The following is a 12,616-nucleotide window of genomic DNA, read 5'->3' as shown; positions in this document are numbered from 1 at the left end:
TTGATGCATTATGTTTCTGTCCTCCAGTATGTTCTTCTCCGCTCTTTTATTGATACTTTGATTACACAGAAGCGCCCTCTACTGACCAGCTGGTTTATATCTTAGCTGTAATGTGTGTGTATATGTGTGCATGTATGAGGTGGTGTGAGTGTGTGTGTGAAGATGTGTAGCTGTACCTGCACTGTTTATCACTTTTCTTAACTATTACATATTTATGGTTATAGTAATTCACTTGTGTGGAAATTAATGATTATCTAACTGACATGTTTTACCGACGAATGAATGTATTTTGTTATCTTGCTACTGCATCAGAGCTCTGTGAAGTCCAAGACAAATTTCCCACTGGGACAATAAATGTAATCTTAATCTTAATCTTAATCAACTGTCACAAACTATATAACACCCAACAAATTGATTATTAGCCTACAAGTGAAAGTATACCTACTGTATGTCCTGAGACCTGAGTTGAATATTAATTACCTGTCCAGTATGACAGGTCGGTCCTGCATTAGATAACACAATATATCACTTTAAACATTAAACTGTTGGATATTCTCATGTTCAACAATCACTTTAGGCTCCACTAGATATTTTTTGATGCATTTATAAAGGAAAACTCCTAATCCGCTGTAATTTTCTTATTTTATTTTATTTACTCTGTCATGCATGACTTAGCCAGATTTTTTTAAATATGAATTTTTCTTTTTTTTACTTCTTAGGACATGCAAAGTTACATTATTTTTTTAAATATTCATAATTCTGAAGAAGTTACAGAAATGTCCATCAGACTGGACTTCTAGAATAACAGGATATGCAAGATATTCTTGAACCACACGGCATTTGTGAGTTACATTGGCCATCTTGATTTTTAGGACATTTTTTGATACACTTACAGCCGCTGGCCGATGGATGACAGTGTACGGGCTGACTTGCCAGATTCCACTGGAGTGGCTGATGTGAAACCATTCAATCAAAACCATTGCATTTAGTAGAAACTGTAGTGACCAGTATGCCTGAAAAGGTTAATCTGGTTTGGTTGCTTAATGCTGTCCCCTTGCAGCGGCACAATGGTGTTCAAGCATCCTGGAAAGGCAGTCCCAAAAACAGTTAAAAAAAACAAAATGAACTGCAGAAATAAACATCTTTACATGTAATTAAACATAACATTTTTTGTCAAACTTCCATTTCTGCTGTCAAGAGTTCACATTGGCGCTCCGTCTATACAAACATGGGATGGACGCTCTGGGCCGAGCCTGGTCGGTCTATAATTAGAAGGGAAGTTTCTCTATCATATACTGCAAACATTGATTTTAGACTCTAATCTGGATGCTTATGCACATATTATACAAGCACATCATTGTCTCATAAAATGAACAAACACCTCAAGTCAACACAGCAGCAGTTATATAACCGACACCTGGACTTTACACACATAGCTTGAGCTACTATTATTATTTATCAAGGTTTATTTTTGGGCAGCGGACAGTGGATGGAGTCAGAAATCTGGGAGAAAAAGAGAGGGGGAAAAGAGCGAGAGGTCGGATTCTAACCTGGGCTGCCCGCTTGAAGGAATATAGCCTCCGTACATGGGGCGTGTGCACTAACCACTATGCTCAGGGTTGCCAGGTCTGAGGTTTTCCCACACAATTGGGCTACTTTTTCGGTGCTGCTGCGGGTAGTTTTCTTTTTATCTGCGGGTCGAGTGGACTAACATTTGATATTCATTTTTGATGTAAATTAATAATAAAAATCTATATAATAAATAAACTACTTTGTTAACACAAAAAAATCCAAACAAACCAAGAGGTACACATGGAATATTTCCCATAACCAAATACACATGCAGTAACACACACACACACACACACACACACACACACACACACACACACACACACACACACACACACACACACACACACACACACACACACACACACAGTCCCGCTGTCTTGCCAGATGTTTTAGGGTCTTATTTTGATTTCTGGTATTGGGCTGGTTTTTGGGCTGGTTTTGTCACACAGACCTGGCAACCCTGACTACGCTACTGAGCTATTATAATGAATATGTAAATACCACAGTATGTTACAGGAGTCAAATTAAAATAAAATATTGTTATTTATTGAATGTATCCAGACATTTCAAAGCTTTTTTCTGCCAGAGAAAACAGAGTTCAGATTGAAAAACACAGAGGCAAGAAGATGATGTCATCAAATATCACACTGATGACGGAGCATAGGAATAATGTCTGAATGATTTACAAATTTTATTGAAAAGGGACAAAGAAAATGGAGCTGTACATGCATCAAACACACATGTCACTGTTTCCCAAAATCTTAGAATCACATTATTATTCAACTGAATCCAACTTACTTTTAAAATTCAAAGACAGCAGTTATCAGATGAGACAGACGTTAAAGAAAAACTCATTCAACCCAAACACTGTTGGAATTAATGTCTATAAACAAAAAGAAAAAACATGAAAATATTTTAATATTTAATGCAAAAATAACAGATGTGTATATTCATCTGTTAGTGATTATTTCCCAAACTGAAGCCATGCAGATAATTATAATCGCCCAACAGTCACACAGACTTTAGTGTCTTCTTATCGTCCCATAACATCACTTAAACATGTTCTTTTTATTTATTCTGATTTGAGTTAATAAGTCAAAAGGTGATTTTTCAATGTGCATTCAGGATGAAATCTGGTTTGTTGAAGATGCTGAATGTTTCCTTTTATAATCCAAAACCATCTTTATCCATGTGTGTGTGTGTGTGTGTGTGTGTGTGTGTGTGTGTGTGTGTGTGTGTGTGTGTGTGTGTGTGTGTGTGTGTGTGTGTGTGTGTGTGTGTCTGTCTGTGTGTGTGTGTGTGTGTGTGTCTGTGTGTGTGTGTGTGTGTGTGTGTGTGTGTGTGTGTGTGTGTGTGTGTGTGTGTGTGTGTGTTTCATGTCTGGTCTCAAAGCCTCCCGGTTAACTTCAGAGCACCAAAGACACCACCACCTGAAAAACAAGATGAAGCCTTTTAACGTTCATCATCTTTAACGAGAGTTTGAGACCACTTCAGTTTCATCTGTTTGTTTGGTTTTAAAGTTCTAACATACATCCATCAAATCAGATTAAAATAAATATAATTTGAAGCCTCTTGCAGGCTTTTAAATTCACATTCTTCTTCTTTAATCTCAACACATAAGCACCTCAGAAATGTTTGTTAATTTTCCATTTAGTTTCTCTTTCCTTTTGCTTTATTATCGCTTTACCATTTGGTGAAGCCAGTTTAAAGGCAGGGTTGGTAATATTCTCCAGATCCACTTTTTAAGATTTTGGTGTAAATTGTCTTTAGGTCCTGACAGAAATTAATAACTCATGTTCTCTGAAAAAGGAACGAAGAAAATCCATCATCTGTATCAGTTTGTAATCCTGTAAAAACTTCAACCAATGTCTGCCACAAGGTACCAATCTGATGAACCAATCACATGCCTCCCTGTCTCCCTGCTCGTTCTCTGCCCAATGCGTGCACTATCCCACACTCTAAGCGTGTCACCGATGACGGAGTTTATACTGTGAGTCTGTCGTTGGCCGTTTTGAGTAGTAAAGTTATCATGGTTGTTGTTTTTTTAACATGTATTATGATAAAGTTTAGTGTTAACTTACCGCTGAATGAGACGACGTAGTTCATACACAATGTAAGAGACGAGCTGAGGTCCACTTCTGGAGCAACGGCACTCGTGCATGTAAGTGAGGGGGCGTGGCTTTAGAGGGACCACAGAGGGAATGCTACTTTCAAAATCATGCTAGTTTTTGGAAAGTTACCAACCCTGCCTTTAAATGGATTTGCTTAAAAAAGAAAAGTGTGGGATTATTATTATCATCTTTTCACTGCTGTCTCACATTATCCCGTTTTCTTTGTCTTCTTTTAGCCCGCTGTTAACGTCTTCTTTTGCCAATTCTTTCACATTACCCTCCTTTATGTCATAAGCGCCAGCGCAGTTAGCCGCATTAGCAAGGAAATATCAATATTTGGCCCAAGTGAAATTAATATCTCTATCACACGAGTCAGGATTAGGAAATAAAATGCTGTATCGATATATTTTCCCAGCCCTTATCATGACAAATATATCTTTTAGAATTTCAAATTTCTACATATTTTCTCTCTTACTAGTGGAACGGGCTTCCAAGGTTTGAAAGGAATTTACTATCTTGCACTCCCATCGCTCCTACAAAGACCTCAGTTTATGAATCTCTCAGTTGGTAAGAATGGAGACACTGATCAGTAAGAAGTGGTGCAGTGTCAATATAAAATCATCCTTCTGAAGTCTTGTTTCAAATGCATTGAATTCTAGTGAATGAGTAACAGAAGAAACTTTAGCATGTGCTCATTTTATACCCACCGACAGCGGCCACTCCAGCAATCGAGCCGATGGCAATGCCAGCTATGGCGCCATCTGAAAGTCCTTCTGGTGATCCTGGGTCAGCAGGCTCGGTGGTGTTGAGTGAAGGGTTTTCCGATGTCATGGTTGGATCTGTCGTTTCAGTAGCGATGGATGTTGTGATACTGATTCCAGCTGAGGTCATGTGGGGGGCAACAGAGCTGCCATTTGGTGGTAATTCGGTTGAGTTGGACAGAGTTGATAGGTCTGTGAGGTTTTGGGTGACTACCACTTTGTTGGAAAAAGGCAAAAAATTAAAAATGCATTTTTTTTTTTAATATGTAGATCCAAGCAAAGTCAGTTTGTAAAGATCCACTAATACTTTCATTACCTTGATAACAATTGTGTTAAATGTTAGCTGATTGTTTCTGCTGCTTTGATGTCGGAGTTGGGTTTTTGTTTGCTATCGAAAATTCAACTTTAAAATAAAAACATCTCGGTGAAGAATTCAACAACTACAGGTTAAGATACTCAAGGGCTCAAATCATCTCGGAGATAAGTCACAACCCGGATTTGAAGTTTCACTCAGGTCACCTAACATCAATAATATGTCCAAATGTATTTTGTGTCTTGTAACTTGCCATGCTCAAGTCTTGTTATTCATAATCGTTCATTTATGATGAGCTATTAAGGGATCTAGATTAAGGAAAGTCAACACACAGTTTAAGAATGACGTGTTGTATTATAACTGGGAACAATGATTAAATATAATAAAGATAAACCAATTTCCCCATTCAAATATTTCAACATTATGCCCAACCTCTTTGACAAACAGTTTTGAAACCAACCATTAGATCACTGGTTAGCAACTGGTGGGTCGGGACCCAAAAGTGGTTTTTCAGTGGGTTACAGAAGTCTGTCAAAACGTTTATGAATCCCTTTTTGAACGTGGTTGTTTTGTTCTGTTTCTTTGTTCTGTAACACCTCAGGTCCAAACAGCACAATTATTCATTTGATTTCTAGAAATAAATCTGAAATTTGGGTTGCGATTTTCCGTGGCAGACTTGATGGTGGGTCTTTACCAAGCGGCAACCTCGGGTCTTGAAAAACATCACTCAGGCTTCGTCCAATAATATTTACAGTCTATGGTCCAAGGTCGGACCAATTGAGAAACACTGCAGTAGAATATGCGGCATTACTTTTCAAGACAACTTTTTTTTTTTTTTTAACTTCTGCATCTTTAAGTATCAGCCCAAGTTGTTAAAAAAATGGAAAGTGGAAATCAAAGTCAATACAGCCATCAATTATTTTATTAAGTTTGCATTTATGAGTTAGAAAGAAATGTAATTTAAACGACCAAGAATCCAAGACGTTGTTCTTATTAATTGTATTTTAGCACCAGACATGGATGTCTAACCTGTTCAAAGAAATGAGGCTGACTGAACTGACCCGAAGCAGAAAATACAAGCTCTATCATTTGAAGAATTTTAATGGTAAGGTTTAAACTTTTAATACTGCAGAACAATTACTCTAAAGACAGAAACTTCTGGGTCATGACGACACTGAAACTCAAAGATAATCATGCCGGATGTATCTCAACCCAACCTCCACACATTGTTTATTCCCTCCTCCCTTTTTACTGCACAGCACACAAATCATTACTTTATCATTTACTTTATCGTTTTATATGTATATGAATATATATATATATATATATATATATATATATATATATGAATGTGCTTCCTTGTTTTACAAAGCTTTACTCGTCAGGACCCACGGATGTGATCTCCAAACTGACTTGATACCAATTTTTGCAACAAGGCAGTATGCATAAATGTGTAATGAATGTTTTAGAAATAATGTATAAGCATTAATAAGAACAACTTCTTGGTTTCTTGGTTGTGTAAATTACGTTTCTTTGACTGTTCAGTTTCTAAAAATCTGGAGCAAAATCCACAAAGCTTTAACATATAAATGCAAATTAATGATTTAAACATTTAAAAATCTCACTCATTGTAACATTTATACCTGTTAGTAGAAAGAAAGGAAACATCTGGAAATGTATTTTAAGAATGAATAAAAGTTTAATTTAAAATAAGACACCTCATAATAATGACTTGTAACTGATCTCTATGAAGATTAGGTAAATTATTGATTGATCAAGCTGTTAGAGACAACATACAAACTAAGTACAAGGATCTTTATTAGAAGTTGATTTCTAGATTTCTTTGGTCGGACATTTTTCTTACCTGTGCCAAGAAGGCAAAGAGTAAGTGCAGGAAGATTCATATGCATCGTCTTGGAGTCGTAAACACGGGGAATAATTCAGTGTATTAAAACGCCTCTGTTTGGATCGTAGACCGTGCTGCTGGAAACAAAAAGGCCCCACAGAGGGAATTAATTTCACATGTAATATGTGTCCTGTCCCCTTATCTTACTCTCCAGACTCACACACAGAACATTCACTTGAAAACACTACAGCTGTATTACATTACTTATTCTCTTTTCTGCATTGTCTTCCATCCATCCATCCATTATCTATACTGCTCATCCCAGGCGGGGTCAACTGGGGAGGCAGGAGCCCATCCCAGCTGTCATTGGGCGAGAGGCGGGGTACACCCTTGACTGGTCCCCAGTCAATCACAGGGCTGACACATAAGGAACGTCCACGCTCACACTCACACCTATGGGCAATTTAGAGTCACCAATTAACCTAAGAAGAATGACTTTGGACTGTGGGAGGAAGCAGGAGTATCCGGAGGCAACCCATGAATGATCGGGGAGAACATGCAAACTCCTAAGAGTTGCAGCATACAAACCAGGAACTTGCTGTGAAACAACAGCACTAACGACTGCACCACCATACATAGCATCAAATTAATTCAATGATACTTAAATAACATTTAAGGAGAAAAAACACATTTTAAAAGAGCTGACCATTGTGTTCATATTGGTTACTGTTGGATGATCCTGTTATCTTTGCCGTCATGTCACTGTTTGTGATCAGTAAAACAAACCCAACACTTTGATTAATAATCAAACTGACTGATTTCACTCCCAAGATTATATGTCGTTGGTCAAATATATAAAAACAATACAGACATTAACCCTGAGACTAAATGTGTTTTTAAGTTTTCTATCAAATCATAAAGATACTCGTGTTTGCTGGATGTACAAATCTGTGCTGCTTGCTCATTTTATATAAAAGTTTTGTTTTTTCCCTAACAGATCTGTGAGGGTTTTATGGAAAAAGCTGCGTTACTCACCTGCCAGGCTGCCAATAATGACTATCGTCCTTACAGTAAGACCAGCAGATTTTCTCAGACACCTGCTCCTTATGACCCTTTTATAACACCAACACCTCCCCATCATCTCCAGTCCTCCCATCTGTACGTGAGTGTGTGTTTGCGTTTGTGTATTTGCGCTGTAGTTCATCACCACAATTCAGCTGGGGAGACATTGCATGTATTGATTTTGATAGGTTTATAAATGCTTTCCACAGAGCTATATAAGTTGTGTTTTATGGCTCACTCACTCACCGCTGCACATGCAGGAGACATTGATCAGGAAGTACATACTGTATGGTCTCCTTATAATGCACACAAACATTAGGAGTGTGGGCGAACAAAGAAGCAGGAACAGCATGATGCGAGCTTACTATCCTTTCCCTGTAAGCAGTGGCTTTATTTGAAATGGAACAAAATCTTTATCAATAAAATCGTTTTTATATTTATTAGTCGTTTTTTCACACATTCAGGGTTGAGGTGTATGTGTGAATGCAAACAGCCGTCCTCAGACTTTAACCAGAGTTATACTCCTGCCTGCATCTTAGTCATTTTTTCTGCAGACAGTTCGAGTGAGAAGATGTGACGACTTGAGAACGCAGTAGGATACAGTGAGGAGATTTTACCTCGAGCGAGTGGGAGGGAGTAAACATGTTAATTTATGCTGTAAAAACTTATTTTTTCAAAGGGGTGTGTATGTGACTACCGGGGCAATCAAAGAATGCAGGTTTTTTGGCCTTGCGGCTTAATTTTCAACAGCAGAGTGCGAAACAGCTTCTGTCTATACAGAACTAAGCCCTTACCTTCAAATGATCTTTTTATGTTTTTTGGAACCATATCAGGTAAACTTGTAAAGATAGAGTTAACTAGCAATGACAATGTATTTATTTAATTGAAACGTTTTTATGACTGCTGGCAAATACAAACAACTCCTCAACTAAGGTCGGAGGGAAAATTCCAAAGGCTAAATGAGTTGTGCTATCGTTTACTCAGTAGCATTTTCTGAAAGAATTATACTTTCCAATAAAATGTTTAAATATACAACACATGAGGGTCTGAAATTCCAATCCAATCCAATCCAACTTTATTTGTTAAGCACTTTAAAACAACCACAGTTGACCAAAGTGCAGTACAGCGGAATAAATAAAATACGTAACAGCTCACATGAGATAAAAGAAAACTACATGTGAAATACAGAATCAAATTAAAGAAATACTTACCTAGTGAATTGCTGTCTTGTTACATTTGGAGCACTTCTTTCTGTACCTGAATCAGCAGCACTAGCTAAACACCTGAAACTGCAAAAATAAAAACTGATCCAACAGACAAAAAATCCAGGTTAAACAGGGTTAATATCAGAGCTTCTGTTCTCAGCTCTGCTCGGTCGGCTATGCAGAAATCTGCATCTGAAAACACTGTCACCATAGTATTTCATTTACATAGAAACTGTGTGGATGACTCAGAGCGGCCAACTTTGCCCAGTGACCATCCTGCGACAAAAACAACCCCCTGCAGCCCGAAAACTTTCAGAAAAATGCAGAAAGACTTTTCAGGCATGTTGTCAAATAGAGGTTGTGTGTGTAAACATTGTCCACATGACACAAAACCAAAAGAGAAGATACTTTTTCTTGTGCTCTGGGAGCAAATTACTTTTTTCGAATACTTTCAAAAATTGTAGTCCATTTTCGTCATGGTTATTCATGAAGGGAAAAGGCTGCATTTTGGGAAACATTTGTTTTTTGCTCTCTTAATGAGGCAAATGAAAGGACAAATACCCATGATAAGTCAAAAGCAGCTAGTTGGCTTAGCATACCTCAAATTTGAAACTAGAGAATGAATGATTTGTGACAGTGAGCTGATGCGAGAACGTAGCAGGATATTATCTGAGGAATTCACCTTCAGTGAGTGGGAGGCAGGGGCGTGTCTAGACTTTTTTTTGACTGCGGTGGCCCAACTGGGGCGCTGACTTATACAGGGGTGGCCTGAAATGGATGTGTACAAAAACTCACATAAATATCAGTTATTTACCCTTTCTTCACCAATCACATCTACTTTATAACACAAGATAATGGCAACATAGCTCCTTTTTTTGATGATGCAAAATTTGAAAAAAGGCTGTGATTATGGAGACAGATCTGGATCCTCTATATGTTCAGTTGGAAAAAACTACTGCATGACAGTCGGTCATAATGAGATAAGATATAATTAGTGAGCTGGTCAGAAATGTACTGGAAAGCCAAACCATTAAGTGCTTTATAGACTTGATAGGATTTCTAAGTTGTTACTGTAATGCACTGGGAACCTCGGAAGAAGTGCAAGTCCAAGAGAGTAACAGTGTGGGTGACTTGAGCTGAAGCCTTCAGAAACCACGAACAAGAGCAAAAGTGAGCCTGACATAGAGGCACACAACTCTATTCTTCATAACCATTTAAACACACAACTCTATTCTTCATAACCATTTAAACACACAACTCTATTCTTCATAACCATTTAAACACACAACTCTATTCTTCATAACCATTTAAACACACAACTCTATTCTTCATAACCATTTAAACACACAACTCTTCTCTTGTGACATTGTGTCCCACTTTTTTGTGACCTTAGCTACACATCCATCCATCCATCCATCCAATCATCCATCAATCCATCCAATCATCCAGCCATCAGTCCATCCATCAATCCAATCATCCATCCATCCATCATTCATCTAATCATCCATCCATCAGTCCATCCATCAATCCATTCATTCAATCATCCATTCAATCATCCATCCATCCATCCAATCATCCATCCATCCATCCATCCATCCATCCATTCATCCAATCATCCATCCATTCATCCAATCATCCATCCATCCATTCAATCATCCATCCATCCATCCAATCATCCATCCATCCATCCATCCATCCATCCATCCATCAATCCAATCATCCATCCAATCATCCAATCATCCATCCATCCATCCATCCATCCATTCATCCAATCATCCACCCATCCATCAATCCAATCATCCATCCATCCATCCAATCATCCATCCATCAGTCCATCCATCAATCCAATCATCCATCCATCCATCCATCCATCCATCCATTCATCCAATCATCCATCCAATCATCCATCCATCCATTCATCTAATCATCCATCCATCAGTCCATCCATCAATCCAATCATCCATCCATCATCCATCCATTCATTCAATCATCCATTCAATCATCCATCCATCAATCCAATCATCCATCCATCCATCCATCCAATCATCCATCCATCCATCCATCCATCCATCATCCATTCATCCAATCATCCATCCATCCATTCATCCAATCATCCATCCATCCATCCATCCATCCATCCATCCATTCAATCATCCATCCATCCATCCATCCATCCATCCATCCAATCATCCATCCATCCAATCATCCATCCATCCATCCATCCATCCAATCATCCAGCCAATCATCCATCCATCCATCCATCCATCCATCCAATCATCCATCCATCCATCCATCCATCCATCCATCCATCCATCCATCCAATCATCCATCCATCCAATCATCCATCCATCCATCCATTCATCCAATCATCCATCCATCCAATCATCCATCCATTAATCCAATCATCCATCCATCCATCCATCCATCCAATCATCCATCCATCCAATCATCCATCCATCCATCCATCCATCCAATCATCCATCCATCCATCCATTCATCCAATCATCCATCCATCCAATCATCCATCCATCCATCCATCCATCCAATCATCCATCCATCCATCCATTCATCCAATCATCCATCCATCCAATCATTTAAATCGTTTATAACATAATGATGATGAACGCTGGTTGGAGGGGCTTCCTGTGAATTTTGCCCAGGGCCTCAACAGAGTCCAGAATCACCCCCGCTCCAGCCTATACCATCTGTCATGGGGCGAGGGGCAGGGTACACCCTAGACTGGTCGTCAGTCAATCACAGGGCTGACATACAGTGACAAACAGACATTCTGAGTTACACAATGAGTTTAAAATGCAATAATCCAAGCCATACTGTGTAGTTTATTAGGGTAATCAGGATGTCCTGTCACAGCTACAATATTGGATCATGGTGAATCTTGATGCCAGAAGCTCTTTAATAAGAAGCCATCAGACACGAGGCCAGTGAAGCCAGGTCAATTGACTTTAAAGGGAGCCTGAACTAGACGTCTGATAAAAAGCTTCTGACGTTTCAGTTATGCATCAGAGACTCTGTCAGAGGTAACTATTCAAAGGTGAAGTCCTTAAGCTCTATGGCATGAGTGAGCATCAATGACCTTATTGTTTTGGTTTACAGCATGGTCACTAAGTTTTTACCACTTGTTAAGCTGCTCTATGCAACCTGAAAACAATCAAACAGCAAACAAACAAATTTAGAAACCATCAGGTGACAGAATATTTTTTCTCAGAGGCTTTTGAGAACAAAATCATAAATAAAGGCAGAATTAATATACAACTTGTCTCCAAATACCCTGAATTTTACTCTGTGTCTACTGGATGTCTTAATTATGGACTGTTTAAAAAATAAAAGTTGTCTTTGTGTTTTTCCCCTGTTGGCTCATAAAGAAGTGTTTTGAGCTCGAACGATGGCGGTCACCATATTAGGATAGGATAGGATAGGATAATACTTTATCCTATGTAATTCGGGCGTTGCAGCAGCACAGACAAGAAAGCTCAAAATACACATTAAACAGAATAGATAAGATAACTAAAAATAAAAACAGGGGGTATATACAGTACAAAATGAATGATGAAGTTAACTATGCAGGGAATTGAGACAGTATTTGCAGAGAATGACAAGATAAAGTGACAAGTGATGATTAAAGTGACTTGGTGTGATAAATAGCAGCAAGTAATGTAAAACAGCAGAGACGAGAGGCAGTGTTGTACCACAGTAATGCAGAGTGCAGTTATATAATATATTGT

The sequence above is a fragment of the Labrus mixtus genome, chromosome 14 (genome assembly GCF_963584025.1).
Source record: "Labrus mixtus chromosome 14, fLabMix1.1, whole genome shotgun sequence".
Classification (NCBI taxonomy): Eukaryota; Metazoa; Chordata; class Actinopteri; order Labriformes; family Labridae; genus Labrus; species Labrus mixtus.
The sequence above is the reverse complement of the archived record's forward strand: the minus strand, read 5'-3'. Positions refer to the sequence as shown.